The 22,763-nt window shown below is 45.8% G+C and overlaps 1 protein-coding gene across 2 annotated transcripts in view; it reads left to right on the top strand.

Moving 5' to 3' along the window:
• PDE3B (phosphodiesterase 3B) overlaps positions 1-22,763 on the top strand; it is a 286,919-nt gene that overhangs the window by 199,983 nt on the left and 64,173 nt on the right. The gene's annotated exons all lie outside the window — the stretch shown is intronic.

The following is a 22,763-nucleotide window of genomic DNA, read 5'->3' as shown; positions in this document are numbered from 1 at the left end:
GTGCTAGATATGGAAGCATCTGAAAACTGGAGGGTATTTGGAAGGTGGGAGCTAGTCACTTGTCACCTGTCCAATCAGCTTTGATTCTGCCCATACAGCTACAGACAGGTGATGACACACACAATCAATTCTGAGGATCTGTGGACCTAGCTCTTTGAAAAAGAGGAAACAATCAGATAAGTAACCACAAATTCTGCCAGTCTTTCCTCTTAACTTTTTATTTGCACGATTTTAAGGTTTTAATTCAAAGGGTGTGTTTTGCCTCAACTTTAATTGTCACTAACTATAGTTTTTGTTTGCTAATTTCATTGGGTTTTTTTTTTTACAACTATAGTGTATCTCAGTGGATAGTTACCCAGGCAGGAAGAAGAGGAGCTGCACTTGCTACTTCTCGGGGAATTCTGTGCAACTGCTCACTTGCAGAATTCATATTCTATTGCAGATTTCTTTGCTTCCCCATAGAAAATGACGGGGAAGGAAGGGAAGCTGCAAGAGCGGTCATGCACCCTTTCTTGGCAGTGCAGACACCTCATTTCCAGCGCCCGGAACAGCGGGGGGAGAGGTAAATCACCACAGGGAGGGTGTGGGGCTGGGGATGCCCATGGGCATAATTGGAGGGGCATTGCCCCCCCCCCCAAAAAACAGAGGCAGGGCATTGGGGGCAGGCAGGATCATCTGCCACTGCCCTCTCCCCCATTTCTGCAAGCACAGAGCTGCCTGGCAGCTCCGGCTCACTGACTCTGCAGCTGGACACAACCTCCTGGGTCCCAGTGCTGGTCAACTTCCCCATCTGTGTGTGCTGGATGCCCTGTTTTCTGTACAACGGTGAGTGCTCATGATGGGGCAGGACAAGGGGAGCAGGGGTAAAGGGATGGGGTAGGAAGCAAGAGACAGTGGGGAAGGAAGGGGGATTGGATAGGGCAGAGGGAGGGGGATGTGGGAGTGAGGAGTAATGGGGTAGGGGACAGTGGGAGAAGAAGGGAGAAGGGGAGGGGATGGGATGGAGAGAGAAGGGAATGGGGGAGAAACAGGAGCCCAGCATGCCATGTCTTCTGGCAGCAGCTGGGGGCTCCCCCCATTAAGCAGGCCCATCGTACCCTAAGAAGGCCCACCACCCCATGCACCTGGACCACCCCAATGAGCCCCCTCCGCACCTGGACTCCGACCCCACTGAGCCCCAAAAAGCTACACCTGACCCTCACCCCACCAAGCCCCACTCCTCCAGTACCTGTATCCCCCCGCTGAGCATCATACCCTCACACCCAGACCCCACCTGCTGAACCCCAACCACCTTTACCTGGATCCCCATGCAGAGTCGCATTGCCCCTGCATTCAGATCCCCCACTGAGCTGCCAGCACCCAGATTGCCCCATACAGAATCCTCTCACGCCACACCTGGATTCCCCCACACTAAGCCCCTCCACACTTGGATCCTGTTTGCCCACACCTGGTGCATCTGTCGTGGAGGGGCAGGGCCCCACAGTGTTTCTGCAGCAAGCCTGGGCCTTGCACTGTGTCAAGGTTAGGTGCAGCCTCACTGCTGAGTCCCTGTCCTGAGGGGTTGGGGACTGCAGGGTGAATTCCCACCTTCTTGCATCCAGTGGCCTGTGCTCCCGACTGCCAGGCTGGAGCCTCCACATTTATTTATTGACAAATACAATTTGCAGAATTTTAAAATACTGTGCAGACTTTTTAATTTTTTGGCACAGAATCCCCTCAGGAGTAACCTGCCCTGGGAATCAGAAGGAGAAACTATGCAGCTGAAGCTGCTCTTGGTTATTTCAGCTCTTCTGATGAGCATGAGAGGCTGTGATGCGGCTCACTGAAATCTTTGTGCCTAACATTTTATCACCAGTTAAAAATTACTATAAGTACAGCAAGAGCAACCCTATTTAGCAGTGGCAACATAACTTGTTAGTTGAACAAAACTTCCATGCAGGAGTCTGAATAATCACTCACTTCCCAAAATACTCCATAGCCTCTCATCAATGTCCAGAATTTGGATACCGGCTAGGAGAAGTTGCCGAAGCAGGCTGCACTTGCCTGTATTCCACTATTGCTCTCTCCCTTCACTGGCAGTATTAAGCATACCTCTCAGCCTTCAAACATACAAATGTGGGTTGCCTGTAAGTATGATGGCGTCCATGTTGGCCAGTACCCATGATTGACCCAATAATCTCCAAAGCTGAAGGCATGAGCCTTTATAGCTTATACTAAAGAACTTGGTTCTCAAACTGAGAGTTATCACAAACATCTTCTAGTTTAGGTACAGAGGGGAACACAACATATACACTGACCATAGGGTTACACAACAAAATATAGAAAATATGAATCACACAAATCACAAATAATTTACAAATTCTTAATTTATAAATATTAAATCTTTTTTAAATAGGTTTCTTTACTATGTGAGTCACATGCAACTATACCATCCCCCAGCATAGATCAGCTGCAGGGTTTGAACCCCCTTGGCCTTCAAATCTCTAACAGAATTTATCAGAATTAATACATATACAGAATTATTTATATTAATATATACAGAAGTAATTGCTAGCCCTTTGTAGGCCAGTCACTGGAGAACAACTTGAGACACATGTTCCCAGTGGGTTACACAACTATTATTTGCCCATCAGCAGTCTCTTGTCTTTCTGAAAGTGAGTAACTGTTTATGGCTCACTGTGATGGGCCACTATTGAAGTGAAAAGTTATTTTTCAGTTATACAGATATCAAATATATGTTCACAAAAGAAAAGTATGTTTTATAATAAATGCATGATTTGAAATTTTGCTATGCAATTTCACACTTATAACAGTAGATGGCACAGTTTAACAACACAGTTACTCATTTATAGTAAATTTTCTAAAGGACAGTATAGGTACATGAAACTTCAAAACCAGTTTTTGGATTAAAAATATAATAACTGAAATAAATATAAAAGCTTGGTGATTTGAGAAGAAGGCCAGAGTCACTTAAGGCTCAAACATAGTTTCCAACTTAAAAGACCTATAAAAAGTTTTCAGATCTGATCTGTAAGAAAATAGTCTGCTTCATTAAAACATAATTTAGCATTTTATATTTACCACTAAAGACGCTTTCTCTGGTACAAAGTTGAGATCATTCCAATTCAAATCTATGGAAGCTTAAAAATATAAGAATTTGGGCATACCTGCTTTTGTTTCTAAGGTATAAAACAGTATTTATTATAAGTCTCTCTTTTCAGATGTATCTAACTTTGTGAAACATTAACTCTTTGGGACTGAAATATTCCAGGCTTGGTCTCTGCCCAAACATGATTGTTTTGGAAAGTTTCAGCAAACTCCCCGTGGTTATGTTTGAGTTATGAATCTGTGGTAGAAAGCATATCTTTCTGTCATAAAAAGGTGCAATATTTTCCTCTTCAGTATAACTAAAAAGTGGTTAACATTTGAGACATTAAATTTGGAATGTATATAGTGTCTGACACGTAGTACATGGTTTAACAATTTCTTTAATTTTGTGTTGTGAAAATAACAATTACGAACGTTTGAAAATGTATCCTGTATCATGAGTATGAAATTTTATTAGTGTTTATGCTGCACTTTAATCATCCTATGCATCTATGTTGTGGTCTTTGCAAGGAAATACATAGCACCCATTGAGATGATCTCAACATGCTGGGAATTCTGCTACAAGAAGTGTTGTTCTGGATTACTCAAAACAGAAACACCTGCTGCTAATGCTCTCATTAAGCACAAGATTGAAAATCATGCAGTCTTTAGTTCTAGTCCCTGACTTGATTTAATAGTAGTTTTCACTTATGTAAAATTCTATAAATATTATTTAGTTAGACCTCAAAACGTTCTGTGAGGTAGCAAATCTGTATTTTATAGAGGGGGTAACTGAGTCACACAGAGATTAAGTGTCTTTCCTAAGGTCATACGGCAAGTCAATATGAGGATCAGAACCAGTCTCCTAACTACTAAGTCTTTACCTTATCCACTACACTAGAGTTTTGTTCAAGGGAAATCTTTGTTTTAGTTATTGCATTTGTAAATGCCAACTAAGAATTTTGCAAAGACAGATGAGCATTACCTGAGTTTTACAGCTGAAAAAAAACTATGGATACTGTCACATATCTGATTGAGCTCCACCTGTTGGAAACTCAGACTGCTGTGAGGGGATCCAAATGCTGAATCCCACATGCCCTTAGCTTTCTGGGGCTGGGCAGAATCCCTTGCTTTGGGCCTCTAAGTATGCACCTTATGTCTGATACCCTTCTGGATAGTGGGGACTCCACAATCAAATTGCTTAGGCCCTGAAACTAGTGCCATCTCCCCCACGCCTACTGAGCAACTGTTGGACATTCCCTGCTTTTTGTCACCTGTCTCTGTTCTATCTGGGGATTCTTCTTCAAGTGTATGTGTGCCCAGTGCATTGTCATCAGAGATTTTCCCACAGCCATATCCCATTGGGGCTGTGCATATGCCTTCTGCTGCCTCACACTATTGCATGATGATATAAATGGCAGAGCCACCCCCAACACCCATCAGTTCCTTTCTACTGCTCATGATGGTTGTTAGTTCTATCTTGCTAATGCAAGTTTTCTCTTGTTTGGGTATTGTATATAGTTGGTACTCATTAATAGTTTTAGTGTTAAGATATTTTTAATGGGAAATTTCCTTTATTTGGGTACTTTTTTGTACTCTGGTTTCTGCCATTTGGATACTGGGTGCTGGGACATGCTTCAGTTCTCGGGCTTCAATACCTTCGAGAATACAGTTAGTGACCTGCACTCCAGGTGCCTGAAGTGACTAGGAGAGGTTCATGTCAGAGATAGGTGCCAAATCTGCAGGGACTTTAAGCCCGGAACTAAAAAGGATAGGGAGGTCAGATTAAAACACCTTCTGATGGAGGCAGCCCAGCTCCCACCCTCAGAGACTCCCTGTTCGTAGAGCTCCTCCTGTATTGGCAGAGTCAATGCCAATCTTCTCCGGTACCAAGGAAGAGGCACCGGAAGACAACACTGAAGTACTCAGTATCCTGGAGATCAAGGTCCATGGCACCAAAGTCCATCAAACCTGCTGGAAGGGAGTATTCTGGGATCCTGTCTTTGTTGGCTTAGTGGCAGCAAAAGGCTACCTCGATGCCATCAACCCTTGAAGCATATGCTGTGGCATGTGACCAGCTGAATCTTTCCATACTGGTTATGCCATGGTTCAAAAGTCATCTCACCTGGTACCGACAGTTACTCATCAAGATTTGTCAATTTCTTTAGTTCAGTGTCTGGTACTGTGGGCACCTCCGGACACTCTACTACCTCTCTGTATGCTCAGTTAACCAGAATTTTTGACTAACTGGCACACCCCCCCCCCCATTCTCCCAACATGCTGGATAACAAAGCTTTTACTGTACTACTGTCCATTACTCAGCTTAAGTTGCAAAGGGATGTGTTGTGGAACTAAAGGTTTAACTCCGCAGATGAACCATATGAGGTCAATATAGTTTCACTTCATGGAATTTGTATTTTCAATTTGCTTTTTAAAAACGTAGTCACATTAAAATATATTAGAAGATTAAGGTCGCAAAGTAAAGCATTGAGAAGTTAGGAAATTATACAATTAAGGTTGCCTATGGGACCCTTAATTTAGCCTCCTTGTGCGTGTGGATTATTACACAGTCTTTAATTACATATGATCCCATATTATTTTTTTTCACAGATTTCCTCTCTCATTCAGTGCACAGAGAGGTCAGTGCTCAAGGAATGAAACAGGGTTGTATAATGAATGAGTCTTGCTCTATCTCATTCATTTCAGAAGTTGGAAGGTATGTAGCAAATGAGACAGAGAACTGGAGGAAGAGAAAGTGTGGCCTTGTGTTTGAATTATCCAAAATACTAAACAGCTACTCATTCAGTGAACTGCATACATCCTGTGCACTGAATGAGGCAGAGGACCTGTGAAAAATTGAATATGTGATCAGGTGAGTATAGCTTATGTCATAGAGCATATGCACCTTAATACACAAGGACAACTCAGATTGGTCTACAGATTGCAAACTGGATTTCGACCCTTGCACTTTCATGACAAAATTCTCTTTCCCTGGTATCACAAACATTGTAGTGGTTCAGCATGCCCCCCTTACCTAATAGCATGCCAGCGTGTATAGCTGAATTTGAGGCAGCAATGTGCAGAATCTTTCCCCTCCCCTCTCCTCTCCTTCACCAGCCCAAAGTATTCTAGTATTCTTCTATTCTCCAGATGGGACCATCAATTAACCTACTTTCTTCTTAAAAAAAGAACAGGAGTACTTGTGGCACCTTAGAGACTAACAAATTTATGAGAGCATAAGCTTTCATGGGCTACAGCCCACTTCTTCTGTAGCCCACGAAAGCTTATGCTGTAATAAATTTGTTAGTCTCTAAGGTGCCACAAGTACTCCTGTTCTTTTTGCAGATACAGACTAACACGGTTGCTACTCTGAAACCTACTTTCTTCTGTTGTTGTTGACCCTCTCCCCACAATTTCAATAGAGAAGGCAAACAGATGCTTCATCTTTGAGGTGATGCTCTCAGGAGACAGAAGTTGTGTGTGTGTCTATATATAAATTTATATAGAAGTTGTGTGTGAGACTATATATAAATCTATATACAAATTTAAATTTGTACTTTATCCTTAAGTGGCCCCCTGCACAAAGGTGAATGTCATCCTTGGATTCTAAGCTTGCTTGGGTGGTCTTCATACCTTTCTGTAAGGTGTCTAGCATGTTTAAGTCTAGTAGACTACTTTTGGTGAGCAGCTGCTCACCAATTGCATGAGCAGTTCATCGTATGGTCCTGAGTGAGTGGGATATACTGTACATTTCTATTGATTTTGTATTTTTATTGCCTCCATTACCAGAGTATCTGAAAGACCCTCACAATCTTTAATGTATTTATCTTATCCAGCACTATTATGATGGGGAATAAAAGTCTATAAAAACTATTGTCTACATTTTATAGATGTGCAACTAAGGCCCAGGGAGACTAAGTGACTTGCCTAAGGTCATAGAGGAAGTCTGTGCCAGAGCAGGGAGTTTGAACCTAGGTCTCTTGAGTCCTAGGCTGGCACCTTAAGTGCTTGACAATCCTCCTTTTTAACATGGAATTTCTACTTTCTCAGGGCCAGTCTTTTTTCTGATGCTGAGAAGTTAATGGAAGAGGTTAGGAAAACATCTTTGCTATATAAGTTAAAATTTCTAATTTGGAGATATAGCTGTCTTTTACCTTTCCCCACCTCTCTTCCTGCAATATAGCCACTGTAATTATGAAATCTTTTATAAATCCAGGTGGCTGTCAGCTAATTTCCTCTCCCCCCCCCCCACTTATGATAAACACACTAGTAGTTCTTCGAGTGCTTGGTCATATCGATTCCAATTAGGTGTGCGCGAATTTTCTACCCTAGCAACACCCGGTGGGTCGGCTGTGGAGCCCCCTGGAGTGGATATATACTGGATATATACCCCAGCCCCCTCAGTTCCTTCTTACCGCCCCTGACGGTCGTTGGAACTGTGGAGCTGTTCTCCACTCTCCCTAGCTTATCTGTTAATTTTGTAGATAGTTGTAGTTATAGTTGTGATATAGTGTTAGATAGTTATTCATCTTCGTTTTAAATAGTTGTAAATAGTTAGCAGGAGTTAAGGGGGTTGTTCTCCCTCCTTTTCCCCCCGGCGCATAGCCGGGCTCATGCCCAAGGCTCCTGGCTTTAAGCCGTGCGCGTCCTGCGCCAAACCTATGCCTACGAGTGATCCGCACGACTCGTGTCTGAAGTGTCTAGGAGAGTCCCATCAGACAGATAAGTGCAAGATCTGTAAGGCCTTCAGACCAAGAACCAAAAAGGAGCAGGACTTTAGGCTTAGGCAGCTCCTCATGGAGGTGGCACTTAGCCTGGATCCTCCCTCAGCGTGCCCAGCCCCGGCACCGAGCACCTCGGTGCGCAGTGCCCCTGCGGCACCGACCGGTACTGCACCGCAGGCAGAATCAGATAAGGCCTCACGGCACCGGCCTCCTTCGGCACCGCGACCGCCACAGGGGCCTCAGCGCCGTTCCCTGTCTCCGGGACACAAGAAATCCCGCAAGGCGCTCGAGACTGTTGTCCTGCAGACGCCGGCTCCCCTGGTGCCGGGGGTAGAGCTGCGTCCTCCTTTAGACCGCCAGAAGCAAGTACCGGCTACACTGTCGACTCCGGCACCGTGCCCGTTGAGTCCGGTGCGGACTGGCTCACCACCTCGGTTGGTGGTGGAGCCTTGTCTCCCGTCCACTCCGGAGACCTTCGTGACGGCAAGAGACCTTATTGCTCTCACGGAGCTGGCGCCGTCTCAACCACCGGCACCGTCGGCTCCTCGTGCAGTGCAATCCAGGGGCAAGCCTGCCCTGGTACGCCCGCCGTCTCCGGACGTGGACTCACGGCACCGCTCCAGGTCTCGGAGCAGGTCCCGACGCCGCTCGCAGTCCCGGCGCCGACTATCACCTCGGCACCGGTCGTACTCGCGGCCGAGATCTTCATGGCACCGGTCTATGTCTCATTGGTACCGATCCGACTCAAGACATAGTTCTCGGCACCGGTACGAGTGCCGCTCCACTTCGAGGGGCCGCTCCCGGTACCACGTCTACTCGCGGTTGTCGTCTTCTAGGTCCAGATCCAGATCTCGGCACCGACATGGCCACCGGCACCGATCCCGATCCCGGTACCGCTCACCGGCACCGCGCAGGGACCGATCGCCTACGGACTGGCACCGGTCGGCACCGTATCGTACCGAGCCAATTCCAGCTCGTTCAGCACCGCCTTGGCCCTCGAGATCAGTGTCTCACTCCTCCGACGGGGCTTCAAGATCAGCGTACCCTACTCAGGGCCAGGCTGCTGCGGCTGACTTGGGCCACTGGCAGGAGGCGGCAGAGGACCCTGCGCAGGACCCTACGCATTGGTCTTTCTGGACCCCGTGGGCGTATCACCAGGCGCAAGGGGCTCCACCATCAGCCTCTCGCTCGGCACGCTCTGAGCCCAGAGTCCCGAAGGCCACCATCTCCCGTCCTCCCCCAGGGGGCACGGAGCTCTCCTGTGCCTACATCGCCTCAGGCCCTGGGTCCAGGGGCAGGCGATGCTCTGCTTCAGGGACCCTTAGAACAGGACCCTCAGTTAGACCCCTTGCCCCCTGAGGCATCCTCCTCATCTTCCCCGGATGAGGCGGTGGTGGGTACAACAACCTCGGGCCCACCCCTGATAGATCTTCGTGCCCACCAGGACGCGTAGGGTGGCATTACCAATAATTCGGATGATTCAGGCTAATGCCACTACCATATGGCAAACTCCTGCCTCTATTCCACCCACAGCCAGAGGGGTAGAAAGGAAGTACTTCGTCCCTTCCAAGGACTATGAGTACTTATATACTCATCCCCCACTGTGTTCACTAGTGGTGTCATCAGTAAACGCAAGAGAGCGTCACGGCCAGCAGGCTGCAGTGCCCAAATCGAAGGACGCTAAGCGCTTCGATTTGTTCGGGCGTAAGGTGTACTCAGCGGGAGGGCTGCAGCTCAGAGCGGCAAACCAGCAGGCACTCTTGAGCCACTACAGCTTTAACTCATGAAACTCCATGGGGGAAGTTCAAAGAGTTGGTTCCCCAGGACTCAAGGGAAGAGTTCGGGGCCTTAGTGGAGGAGGGTAAGAAGGTGGCAAGGACCTCCTTACAAGCCTCATTGGACATAGCGGACTCGGCCGCCAGGACGCTGGCGTCAGGTATCGCCATGCGGCGAGTTTCCTGGCTCCAGGTCTTGGGCTTGCCGCCGGAACTGCAGCAGACCCTGCAGGATTTACCTTTCGAGGGCCAGGGGCTGTTCTCAGAGAAGATGGACTCTCGGCTGCAGAGCTTCAAGGACTCGAGAACGATCCCTGGGGATGCATGTCTCAGGGCCCCAGCGCAGACCCTTTAGGCCTCAGCCTCAAAGGTTCTACCCTCCCCCGCCTTGTCCAAGACAGGATTTCGCCAGAAGGCGGGGACGAGGTGGTAGGCGAAGGTCAACCGGCCCTCAACCCGGTCAGAACCAGGGCCCGCCTAGACCACCTTCAGGTCCTAGGCAAAACTTTTGAAGGTGCGGTCGAGGACGGCGCCCCAGCCACTTCCCAGGATCCATCTCCCTCCTTTCGGGATCGCCTCTTCCGTTTCCACCGTGCTTGGTCCCTCATAACATCAGACTGTTGGGTCCTTCGCACGGAGAGGGGTTACGCTATCCAATTTTCTTCATTCTCCCCCTCCCATCCCCCCTCCCCGTCCCTCTTCAGGGACCCTTCTCACGAGCATCTCCTTATACAGGAGGTTTCTGGCCTCCTATCTATGGGTGCCATAGAGGAGGTGCCACCAGAGTTAAGGGGCAGGGGGTTTTATTCCCGCTACTTCCTGATCCCCAAGTCAAAAGGGGGTCTGCGACCCATTTTAGACTTACGCGGGCTCAACAAATTCATAGTAAAGTTGAAGTTCCGCATGGTCTCCTTGGGGACCATTATCCCTTCCTTGGATCCTGGAGACTGGTTCGCCGCCCTCGACATGAAGGACCCATATTTTCATATAGCGATCTATCCCCCTCACAGGCGCTTCCTTCGATTTTGTGGTAAACAAGGTGCACTACCAATTTGCAGTCCTTCCTTTCGGCTTGTCCACGGCTCCGAGAGTGTTCACAAAGTGTATGGCTGTCGTGGCAGCATACCTTCGTCAACAAGGGATACAGGTGTTCCCGTATTTAGACGACTGGCTGGTACGCGGCCGCACCAGAGAGCAAGTTCAAGCTCATGTCCACATAATAGTACAAACATTCCACGAGTTGGGCATTCTACTTGTTGTGGAAAAATGACCACGCGTTGTGTTTGAATCAGAATCGCCTGAGGCCTTTTTATTTTCATGCATGCATGGGGGTACCAGTAAACTAGCAATCCCCCTGATTACAGAATCTTGCACAGCTTATATAGCATAAAACCACAATTACATGATACATACTTTCTTATCAGCATTATTGCCATATTTGGAATACACTCTCCATAAAAGGAATATAGCTTAACAAGCTTTCCTGTTTTTTACAGTCTGCCTTATTGCGGTTTCTAAGCTTTCCTGTTTTTCACAGTCTATCCTACTGCGATTTCCAGACTTCCCCAAAACTGTCAATGCAGTACTATGAATCACAAGTCTTATAATTATAGATAGTTCTGCTTTCGTACTTTTCCTCTATTCTGCCTCTAAAAACCTTTCACCTACAATAGACTTAACTAATGTTCAGGTCTGAACCAAAGTTCAGGCCCGAGCCAACTAAAGTTTAGGCCCTAGCAAACTTTTTCCTCCACAATCCCCCCTTTGGCGCTTCCAGCGCCACCCTTGGCCTAAACTTCCACATTCATGAGCCCTCTAATTTCTGTCTTTTCCTTTTCTCTTATCTCATCCCAACTTTTATCATAAACCTCATTAACAATCATTAAGGCTACCTGCTCCCTCGCAGTAGGCTTAGCAGAATATCCCTTGCAACAATAATAGCAAAAACATAATCCTAAAACAAACTATCCTAATATAATAGTCAATCCACCTATAGCAACAACACAGTGTGGTTCGTATATAATTTTGATCACTGCACACAACATGTCTCGACTAGGGTACAAGAAAGACAGTCGATAGGCTGTCTGAAAGGTACCTTTTTCTATTTGATACATATTTTCAAGGACATGAATTTGTCCCTATAAATCAGAAATTTTCTGGACCTCGGGTATCAATGAAAGCAGATTTTTGGAAACAGTCTGGTACCAGGGTTGTCCAGTTAAAGGGCATTTTATACCTGAGAGTTGATTGCAAATTTTTATCCAAAGGCCAATAAATAACATGGCTGCCTACAGTCATAGTGAGGTTAAAATGGGCGTTGCGTACAATATGGGCCTTAACAAATACACAGCTGTTATTAACCTAGAAGATCATGATTTCTGTCCCTTATCTTCCCAACAAACATTGTTATGGACAGTGACAACTTTCCCTGGCTTGAGTTTACATATACATTGGATCTGTGAGGGTTCCAATGGCCAGAGTGTCCATTGGTTTCCTAATCCAATCCAAATATTGGGTGTTATTTCAGGGGCACCGACTATAAATCGGCTAGGTAAACCAGGTGGTTTTATTTCCCATATATCTCGGTGAATCACCCAGTCCCAGATGCATCCTCCCCATGGACCAGGCAGGATTCAGTATGTGTGAGCCCACATCCCTCAAACCGGTCCATATGTTTGGAAGGAGCACTGTGAATATCCACACCTTCACCCGGAGAACCTCCAAGTATGCCTCCATGGCCACAGATCATATGGTACTCCTGAGGTGTCTGTGAGGGCAGTGGGCCAGGCCTGGTGTTCGAGGTCACTTCGAATGGTTGTTAATTGATCATTCAGAAAATCCTGGATCTCTGAATATGCTGTGTCCCACCGCAATGCCTCCCCAGCACCAGTGATGTTCCATACCATCTCTGCCAGAAGTCTCTGGGTTAAGGAACCAAGGGCGGAAATGACATGCAATTCACCTACCCTGGCTTGCACCTGGGTTAGTTGTGCCCCTGTAATAAGTCCTGAGGCCTTTTCTAATTGGCCCAATTTTTTTGCATGCTGTTGGTTTTTATAGATATTCCAAATTGTAGCTACACCATTAGCTCCATCCCACAGATGTCCAGTCAAATCTCTTTTTCGTTTGGGGAAAGCCCATGCCCGTAGTTGAGCTATTCAGAGAGCAGCCCCCCTTGAACAGTTATAATATTTAGAAATAATTTGGAAACTAGACAAGGGTAACAAAACTTATGGTTCCCAGGGTGGCATTGATTATGGTCCATCGATTTCCATATATATCCCTTTTAGGGTTAGTCTTATACCACATTTGCTGACTGAACACCTTCACATATTTTTGGAAATCGTTAACTCTAAAAACATAGGGTGGGGCATGCTGAAATAGGGTACAGGTTACATCAATGGTCACGGGGATTGTGTGAATACAATTAAAATTTCTTGAGGTTGAACAGAGCCTTTGGGTATATATTTGACCCCCTTTTAACTAGGTGACTAAATAACAAAAGGGACCTTTCCCTGTTGAGGTGTTACAAACCCCGGGGATGGCCATCATGTCTACTTTGCTATAGAACCCATCAATTGCAATTACAAATTCTTGGGGTTCACTGGTAGAGATATCATATACTTTTATCTCCACTGATCCACTTGTTTTCCATTCAATTGTTCACTTATATGGGATATCCTGAACCTTAAAAATAATTTCTTTTTCTAAACAATATTTAAATAAATCACTAAAGTGTGAAGGCCTTGGCCATTGGTTTTATCAAATCTATGGCACTGTCTGTATTTGGATGTGTTACAGGGGTAATAGTGTAATGGAGGAGATGACAGGGGCAGTGGCAACAAGGTGCCTTTGGTACTTGTCATTTAAAATCCAATTAGGGAGGGCAATACATGCTGAAGGACTTATCCAAAACACAGGGCGCAGCCTGTAGAATAAACCCCAAAATCCAATCAATACCACATTCCCAAGCATGGGTCCCACAAGTTTTTTCCTGTCAGTGTATAATTCTTTGTTTCTTTACTAGGGTCAGTTCTTAATATCTTTTGTAGTCAGGAATCCCTGGACTTTGGTGGTTTCAATGGAGCCGAGTGTTCCTTCTTCTCTTTTCCTGGAACAGTCGTGGTTCAGCATCATACAGGGGAGAGGTTACTAGCACTTAACCCTGTAATGGTTTTGCTTCTTCTAGAAAAATCCAAAGGCACAGTAGGTCTGTCAGTGGACAAGGGAGACATTACTAGCACTTCACCTTGTCCTTTTCCCCTGCTGTTCAGAAGGCACAGCAGAGCTTGAAGGAGAAATAGGCTTATAAGTCAGAGAGCCCTCCCGAGGTGGAGGGGTCTTTTTACAGTGAGAAGCATGGGTCCAGGCAGGCAGTCCTTGGCACTTCACAGTGGTGTTGGTGGTTAACAGGACTTGGAAAGGGCCTTTCCAGCATGGAGCCAAAGCAGTCTTTCCTTGATGGACTTTACGTAGACTCAGTCTTCTGTTTTCAATGAATGGCAGGGCTGCTAGGGTCTTTGGATAGCACTTCTTTACCTATGAGAAAAAACCTAACACATTTCATTAATGCCTGGAAGTATTTTGCAGATTTTTTTTTTTTTTACAGCTGCTTGGGGACATTCAAGCCCCCCCTTTTCTTGGTTGTCAGCCAAGTCTTAGCTGTAGCAGTGTCCTTGAATGGGGCCAGCGTCTTATCTTTGGACTGAGCTTGCTAGCTATTTTTTTTTCAGTTAATTTATTCTGTTCTTCTTCCTTCTCCCCTTCTTGGCTTTTTAACCTACAAAGGAAACTTCCACTCCTCACTCATACACCCTTTCCCAACAATGAACACATACACATTGCCATTATACAGTACATTAGTCTTATTATTCTATGTATGCCACATATACCCTTCCAGTAGTATTACCTCTTTATTACAGAGCTTTGGAGCAACAAATCAGGACAAGCACACCCACTTTTGAGGAGTCCACTCGGTACAACCTCTGGTGTCCAATAGCTTTCCTCCCTCCCCAGCCCTCTGGCTAGAAATCTGAGGTAGCCAGAAGGATCCCATGTGCAATATAGGGAGTGGGTTAACCTTTCATGTCCTTGCTTCCAAAGACTGTTGGTATGCAAATTTTAACAACAATTTTTTTCAATTAAAAGATCTGGCCAATGAAGTTTCTTTTTCTTACTTAAGCAAATGTATTAGACTTTAGTATATCACATTTTCCTGATTTATCCAAACACTTTGTATTCCAAGTTGAATAAAACAAATATCTGCTTTTTTTTTTTTTTATTTAACCGTTCTATTTAATTTTGAACTAGACTGTCCTATGAAAATTTTAAACACAACAATTCTGGCCACAAGACAAACACCACAAGACAAGACACAGAACACAAAAATAATTCCTATTGTACCAATAAATTCATGGTACGTTGAATACTATTTAGCTGGCATTTGTTTTTCTCTGATGATCTGAAAGACAAAAGAATAGAAGCCTACCCCTTCTGGGTAGTCAGTCATTGCTTAAAATATTTCCTTTATATACAAATACTCTTGTTGATTTCAGGCAAAACAGAAGAATTATCCCATATTTCCTTGTAATTGTTTTATAGGCAGCCCAGGTTTCAGTGGCTTCTACATTATCAGTTAAGATAATTTGCATTAGTACAGATGCTTTCTGGCTTGCTTCTGGATCGAAAGCTATCCACAGCTTAAAGACTCTTACTTAAAAAGAGACACAATTAACTTTTAACTCCTATTTTCAAACATACAGTGATCTGAAAAAGACAATGTGACAGTGTACCCCATAAGGCTTTATGGGGAGGGGGTGCTTATAAATGTATGTATGACATAACTGGAATATGTTTTGTGCTGCCTGTGCCATGTAACATATCTCCGTAAGGGTTGTGATCTACTATATCTATTCATCCTATTTGTACGTATATATCATTTTCTACTCGAGCTTAAGAATATGGGCTGTATGCTTGCCTGATTTCTAAGTAAGCTTTGTGAGGCATTTGGTCAGCTTCTTTAGGAAGGAATTTGCCAGGTTAAGTACCTGATCAGGAGACACTTAGGGAACAATGCATCTTGGAATGCTCCAATCCACATGAGAAGTCTTCCTGGAGACATGCAAGATGCCATGTGGACAATGCAAAGACTGAGTCATGCAGGGGCATGTGACTTGCCCAGGTGACTCCAAAACTCCATCTTGGAGCTGGGCTTTGCAGAGGAGGGAGGTCTCCACCCACAAGAGAGAGTCTACTTAAACCTGTGGGAGACCCCTCCATTTTGTCTTCAGCTGGCTAAAGAAGGAGCCTCTCCACCCCCCCCCAGGATACTTGAAGGAGACTGAAACAAAGGACAGTAACTACAGGGGGTGTGAGTGATTGCTGGACCCAGGCTAAAAGGAGATTAGCCTGTAAAAGGGAGCACTCTGGAACTGGTGAGGAAATTATCTGTATTCAGTTTGATTAGGCATAGATTCGCGCATTTTATTTTATTTTGCTTGGTGACTTACTTTGTTCTGTCTGTTACTACTTTGAACCACTTAAATCCTACTGTCTGTATTTAATAAAATCACTTCCTATTTAGTAATTCACTCAGAGTATGTATTAATACCTGGGGGAGCAAACAACTGTGCATATCTCTCTATCAGTGTTATAGAGGGCGAACAATTTATGAGTTTGCCCTGCATAAACTTTATGCAGGGTAAAACGGATTTATCTGGGTTTAGACCCCATTGGGAGTTGGGCATCTGAGTGCTAAAGACAAGCACGCTACTGTGAGCTGTTTTCAGGTAAACTTGCAGCTTTGGAACAAGTGATTCAGACCCTGGATCTGTGTCTGGAGCCAAACAGGAGTGTCTGGCTCAGCAAGACAGGGTGCTGGAGTCCTGAGCTGGCAGGGAAAACAGAAGCAGGGGTAGTCTTTGCACATCGGGTGGCAACCCCCAAGGGGGTTTCTGTGATCCAACCCGTCACAGACAACACAACCTATTTTGGTAGGTTTGCATTTCTTTTACCTCTGCTTCAATATACACTGCACATGTTCTGGGGAAAATGCACATTCTCTTCATTAATTTCTACACAAGGTGTAACTGTTTCTTTTGTGCTTACAAAATCTTCATGCACCCACAGCAAAGTGACAGCTCGACCACACAGAACCAGTGGCACTGTCCTTCTCTCTCTTTACCAGATCTTTTATCTGCTATTTCGTTACCCAGAAACAAATTCAAATCTTTTATTCTCCTGGCTTTGACTACCCTGCTGCAGCCACAACCTTTGGACTTTATTTAAAACATTTTAAATCTTGTAAAGCATTAAGTCACCTTAAGGATTAAATGCTAAATACCTTAAACACTAGTTTCCTGTGTCTGGCAAAAGTTTTACAACTTTAAACAATACCAATTCATCTCAAACTTATAAAATACAGATTTTACACAGCAGGAGTGTTCTTCAGCAAATTTGACTAAATTATTCATAGTTGAATAATTCCACTTAAATAACCTCTTGCCTGGATTACTTACAGACATTCCTACCAAGTTTCACTGCTTGATTCCCTCCAGTAACTACAGAGTTAACTTCTCACTTTCTTTCTTTCAACTTCCTCAAACTGTGATTGCCTGCTTGTTTGGGCCCGATCCTTTTTTCTTTGCTGCATTATTTCTTTCCATGGGCACAGGCATTGTTTCACTACCAATTTAGCAAGGAGGGTGGGCATTATGACTAACCCCCCTTTTCTTTATTTATATACACCTATTTACATATACACATTACATCTAGATGCATCTTACTTAATAATAATTTTAATTCTTTATATCTGGACTTAATACAATCTTTTCTTGAGGCGATAATAACCCCTCAACACTGGTACATTATAAAAATAATAATAATAGGGCTAGGGACAACGGGAGAGAAAAAAGAACAACAGCATGATAAAACGGGGGAGTTACACTTACTGACCATAGGAATAATGACTTTTTGTTAAATCAAGGAGATAACAGATTAGATTCTTCTTTGGCCTGTTTTGATAGAGGGTACTGCTGCACCTTGGGAAGGGTTCTTATTGGGTTTAGGCCAATCTTAACGGCTTGGACAGACCCAATGCACCCAACCTGGTTGGCATGATCGGCTCACAAAGCCCACAGGGAGGGAGAGACCTTAACCAGCAGTTCCTGTTGCAACGAGGAAGGGCTGGGGTCAGTCTTTTCCTATAAACTGCCAGGACTTCATTGTGAGCAGGACCAGACAGGTCCAGATACACACCATCTGGGGTACAGCAGATTATACAATTTAAATTACACAGCAAGTCTTTTCCCAAAAGGTTAACCGATAAACAAGGACTAAAGAGAAAAATTGACAATAACAGGTCTATAAGATCGTCAGGAGGCGTGGAGGGGATACTCCAAAGGGTCTTTGCCTCTTGAAGGATCTAGATGGATAGAGCAATATCTGCTGGCCAGTGGGGTTACGGAAAAGAGTCAATTTCCTTTTTATCTTTTTTTTTAGTTGCATTTTAAGCTTTTCTTGGGAGTCCTTGGGACTCCCTACTTGAGATTTATGGCGCCGTTTTACTGTTTCCTTACACCAATAAACATATACATCAAACTGATCTTGTCCGACTTTGTTGGCAAGAAGTGCGCCTCTGAGGTGCACAGTTCTGTCAAGGTCAAAGCTTTCTTCTAATGGAAATTACAAATTTTTATCATCTCTGGTATACCAATTACATTTACATTCCTGGAGTCTACCTGATTGTAGGGTTTTGGTCAGCTATCCCAAGGTTACCGACTGTGAGATCCAATCTCTCAATCCCTAGGTTTCCGATAGCGTCTTCCTGAACCTATAATCCCTTTTTCCCACGATCCTCAGCTCCCCCTGAACAATATCAGGCCACTCACACGGGTCATAGGGCTTGCTTTAGAGACATTCCTGGTCGTAAGCCTCAAGGCCTCGCAGAAAGCTCTGGGCGTCTTCCTATGACCCTCACTCGTTTTCATTCACACTTGCACACAAACGCTGAGGTAAGGCCTACAACCGAGGCCTATCCTTGTGGGAACCCCGACTCCCCGCCACTTACCCGTGGCTCCTCCCGGGAAACCAAAAAGTTGTCAGGCGAGTCTGGCAGCAAAGGTCCGTATCCAGCTTGCTACTCACCCGACCCAGGGCCTACGGACAGTCCTCCACCGATAACCCAAATAGAGATTTAAAAGGTCTCTCACCTATCAAGTGCCGGCTGGGTTCGGAGGGGAATGGTCCGCGGTCTCCTGGTCCGGTGGACAGTCTGTGGATCCGAGTCACTGGCACCAAGATTGTTGTGGAAAAATGACCACGTGTTGTGTTTGAATCAGAATCGCCTGAGGCCTTTTTATTTTCATGCATGCATGGGGGGTACCAGTAAACTAGCAATCCCCCTGATTACAGAATCTTGCACAGCTTATATAGCATAAAACCACAATTACATGATACATACTTTCTTATCAGCATTATTGCCATATTTGGAATACGCTCTCCATAAAAGGAATATAGCTTAACAAGCTTTCCTGTTTTTTACAGTCTGCCTTATTGCGGTTTCTAAGCTTTCCTGTTTTTCACAGTCTATCCTACTGCGATTTCCAGACTTCCCCAAAACTGTCAATGCAGTACTATGAATCACAGGTCTTATAATTATAGATAGTTCTGCTTTTGTACTTTTCCTCTATTCTGCCTCTAAAAACCTTTCACCTACAATAGACTTAACTAATGTTCAGGTCTGAACCAAAGTTCAGGCCCGAGCCAACTAAAGTTTAGGCCCTAGCAAACTTTTTCCTCCACATACTCAACAAAGAGAAGTCCACTCTAGAGCCAACCCAGAAGATAGAATTTATTGGGGCAGTCCTAGACTCCAGACTTGCCTGAGCTATTCTACCAGACAATCGCTTTCATACCGTTACAAGCATCATTCGAGGGCTCAGGGCCTTTCCGATTACCACAATAAGGACTTGCCTTGCCCTATTGGGTCACATGGCCTCTTGCACTTATGTAACCAGGCACGCCAGACTTCGACTTCGCCCACTGCAGGCCTGGGTATTGTCAGTGTACTGCCCTCATCAACACAACCTAAACATGGTGGTCACGATCCCGACCTCGGTCCTGGCCTCTCACTTGGTGGCTGGACCGCAAGGCGGTTTGCACAGGAGTGCCATTCCACGCCCCTCAACCCTCCCTGCACCTGGTCACGGACGCCTCATCTCTAGGTTGGGGCGCTCACCTTGGAGAGCACCATACCCAGGGAATGTGGACCGCACCCCAACTAGCCCTGCACATCAGTGTTCGAGAGCTGATGGCGGTGCACCTGGCCTGTCAGGCATTTCTCAGTCTCCTACAGGGCCGTTGCGTGTTAGTTCTCACCGACAACACCACGGCCATGTTTTACATCAACAAGCAAGGAGGAGCCCGGTCGTCGCTTCTATGCCAAGAGGCCATTCGCCTGTGGGAATTCTGCATCGCCCATTCAATACATCTCACGGCATCGTTCCTTCCTGGAGTCCAGAACACGCTAGCGGACCGTCTCAGCAGGTCCTTCCAGACGCACGAGTGGTCGATTCGCCCGGACATCATCTATTCCGTCTTCCAGAGGTGGGGATTTCCCCAGGTCGACCTGTTTGCATCTCGAGCCAACAGGAAGTGCCACGCGTTCTGCTCCCTGCAAGGGCGATCTCTGGGCTCTCTGTCGGACGCGTTCCTTCTAACCTGGAAGGACCACCTGTTCTACGCTTTCCCTCCATTTCCACTGGTCCACAGGGTACTGCTCAAGCTACGCAGAGACCAGGCACGGGTGATTCTAGTCGCTCCAGCTTGGCCAAGGCAGCACTGGTACACCACGCTTCTGGAGCTATCGGTTCAAACACCGATCACGCTTCCCCTGTGCCCAGATCTGATCTCTCAGGACCACAGCCGACTATGTCACCCTGACCTACTATCGTTCCACCTCACAGCGTGGATGCTCCATGGCTGAATCGGACAGAGCGGCAATGCTCGCAGTCCATCCAACAGATTCTGCTGGGAAGTAGAAAGCCCTCTACATGGTCCACTTACTTAGCCAAGTGGAAACGGTTCTCCTGTTGGTGCGAGCAACGAGCCACGCCCCCGTTGCAGGCGCCTATTCCTCTTATTCTTGAATATCTCCTATCCCTAAAACAGCAGGGCTTGGCGATGTCTTCGGTTAGGGTTCACCTGGCCACTATTTCGGCGTTCCACCCAGGAGAACTCACTTCCTCGGTCTTCTCTAACCCAATGGTCGTTAGATTCCTCAAGGGCTTAGACCGACTGTACCCACAGCAACACCAGCCCATTCCGACGTGGGATCTCAACCTGGTTCTCTCAAAGCTCACAGGGGCTCCGTTCGAGCCATTGGCTACCTGTTCACTCCTGTACTTATCTTGGAAGACAGCCTTCCTTGTAGCCATCACTTCAGCAAGACGTGTTTCTGAACTCAGGGCGCTTATGTCTGAGCCTCCATACACTGTGTTCCATAAGGACAAGGTGCAGCTTCGCCCCCACCCTGCCTTTCTTCCCAAGGTAGTTTCACCTTTTCATGTGAACCAGGATATATTTCTCCCGGTCTTCCATCCTAAGCCACACGCTACTCGTCAAGACCAGCGTATGCATTCCTTGGACGTACGCAGGGCCCTGGCTTTCAATATTGACCGTACAAAGCCATTTAGGAAGATGACACAACTCTTCGTTGCAGTGGCCGACCGGATGAAAGGCTCACCGGTCTCCTCACAGTGCCTGTTCTCTTGGATCACGTCCTGTATTCGTGCTTGCTACGAACTGGCCGGTGTCCCGACGCCGCACCTCACCGCTCACTCCACGAGGGCCCAGGCCTCCTCGACTGCCTTCCTGGCTCAAGTCCCGATCCAGGACATTTGTAGAGCTGCAGTTTGGTCGTCAGTCCACACATTCACCGCTCACTATGCGCTGGTACAGCAATCCAGAGACGATGCTGCATTCAGATCAGCGGTTTTGCACACAGCGATTTCTCACTCCGACCGCACCACCTAGGTAAGGCTTGGGAGACACCTAATTGGAATTGATATGAGCAAGCACTCGAAGAAGAAAAGACGGTTACTCACCTTTGTAACTGTTGTTCTTCGTGATGTGTTGCTCATATCCATTCCAAACCCGCCTCCCTTCCCCATTGTCGGAGTAGCTGGCAAGAAGGAACTGAGGGGGCGCTGGGTCGGCTGGGGTATATATCCAGCACCATGAAGGCGCCACTCCAGGGGGCTCCACAGCCAACCCACTGGGTGTTGCTAGGGTAGAAAATTCTCCGACGATCGTGCACGCGGCGCTCGCACAGCTAATTGGAATGGATATGAGCAACACATCTTGAAGAACAACAGTTACAAAGGTGAGTAACCGTCTTTTCCTGTAGCTCAGAAGACTTGTATTACTACTCTGCTGTCCAAAGTCAGGTGTGTTCTCCCTCTGATGTTTTGACTATATTAACCTCAATGTCTCTGAAGAAAACTATGAAGAGTTCTGCCTCAGTGCTAAAAGACCTACCAAGCCTTTGCCAGAACTGTTACCAAATAACTTAGAATTATGCATCACTTAGTTGCTTCAGGAGAAATATGCCTATTGATGATAAGAAAAGCCTGATGATGCATTTACCTAATTATGTCAGCAACAGTTTTTTGGAGCCATTTGTAGCTCTGCCCTTTGCTCATGTGACAATAGTGAACACAGTAGCCATTCCAGACTGACGTATAGAAAATTCAAGGCCATTTTACAGAGGATAATTCTAATTGTTTATTTTCAGGTTTAAATAAATATGATGTGGATTTATTTATTTACTTAGAATTGGTGTATATGTAGTGCTCTGGAAAATAGCCTCTAGTGTCTAATTAGTGGTTAGTGAACATAAGATTTTGCAGTTCAGATAAGCAAACAAATAGCTTGCTAGAACTTTGTTATAGCCGCATCTCTCCTTCCCACTATAGCATCAGTTGTCTTTACCAGAATGTAGTTGTTTGTCCATAGTGTGCTATAGCAGTCATTGCTGTATTGGTGCATATAAAAATATTTGAGCAGCCACTCTGGAGAAATTCACTTTTTATTGTAGATGAAATTTCATACCATTCAGGGACCTCCCTGTCACACAGTGCATTCTGGGGCACCACTAACTGGCTGCCAAAATTTCAGA

The sequence above is a fragment of the Chrysemys picta genome, chromosome 4 (assembly GCF_011386835.1).
Source record: "Chrysemys picta bellii isolate R12L10 chromosome 4, ASM1138683v2, whole genome shotgun sequence".
NCBI classification, from domain to species: Eukaryota; Metazoa; Chordata; order Testudines; family Emydidae; genus Chrysemys; species Chrysemys picta.
This window is presented reverse-complemented; position numbering and strand designations above follow the sequence as displayed.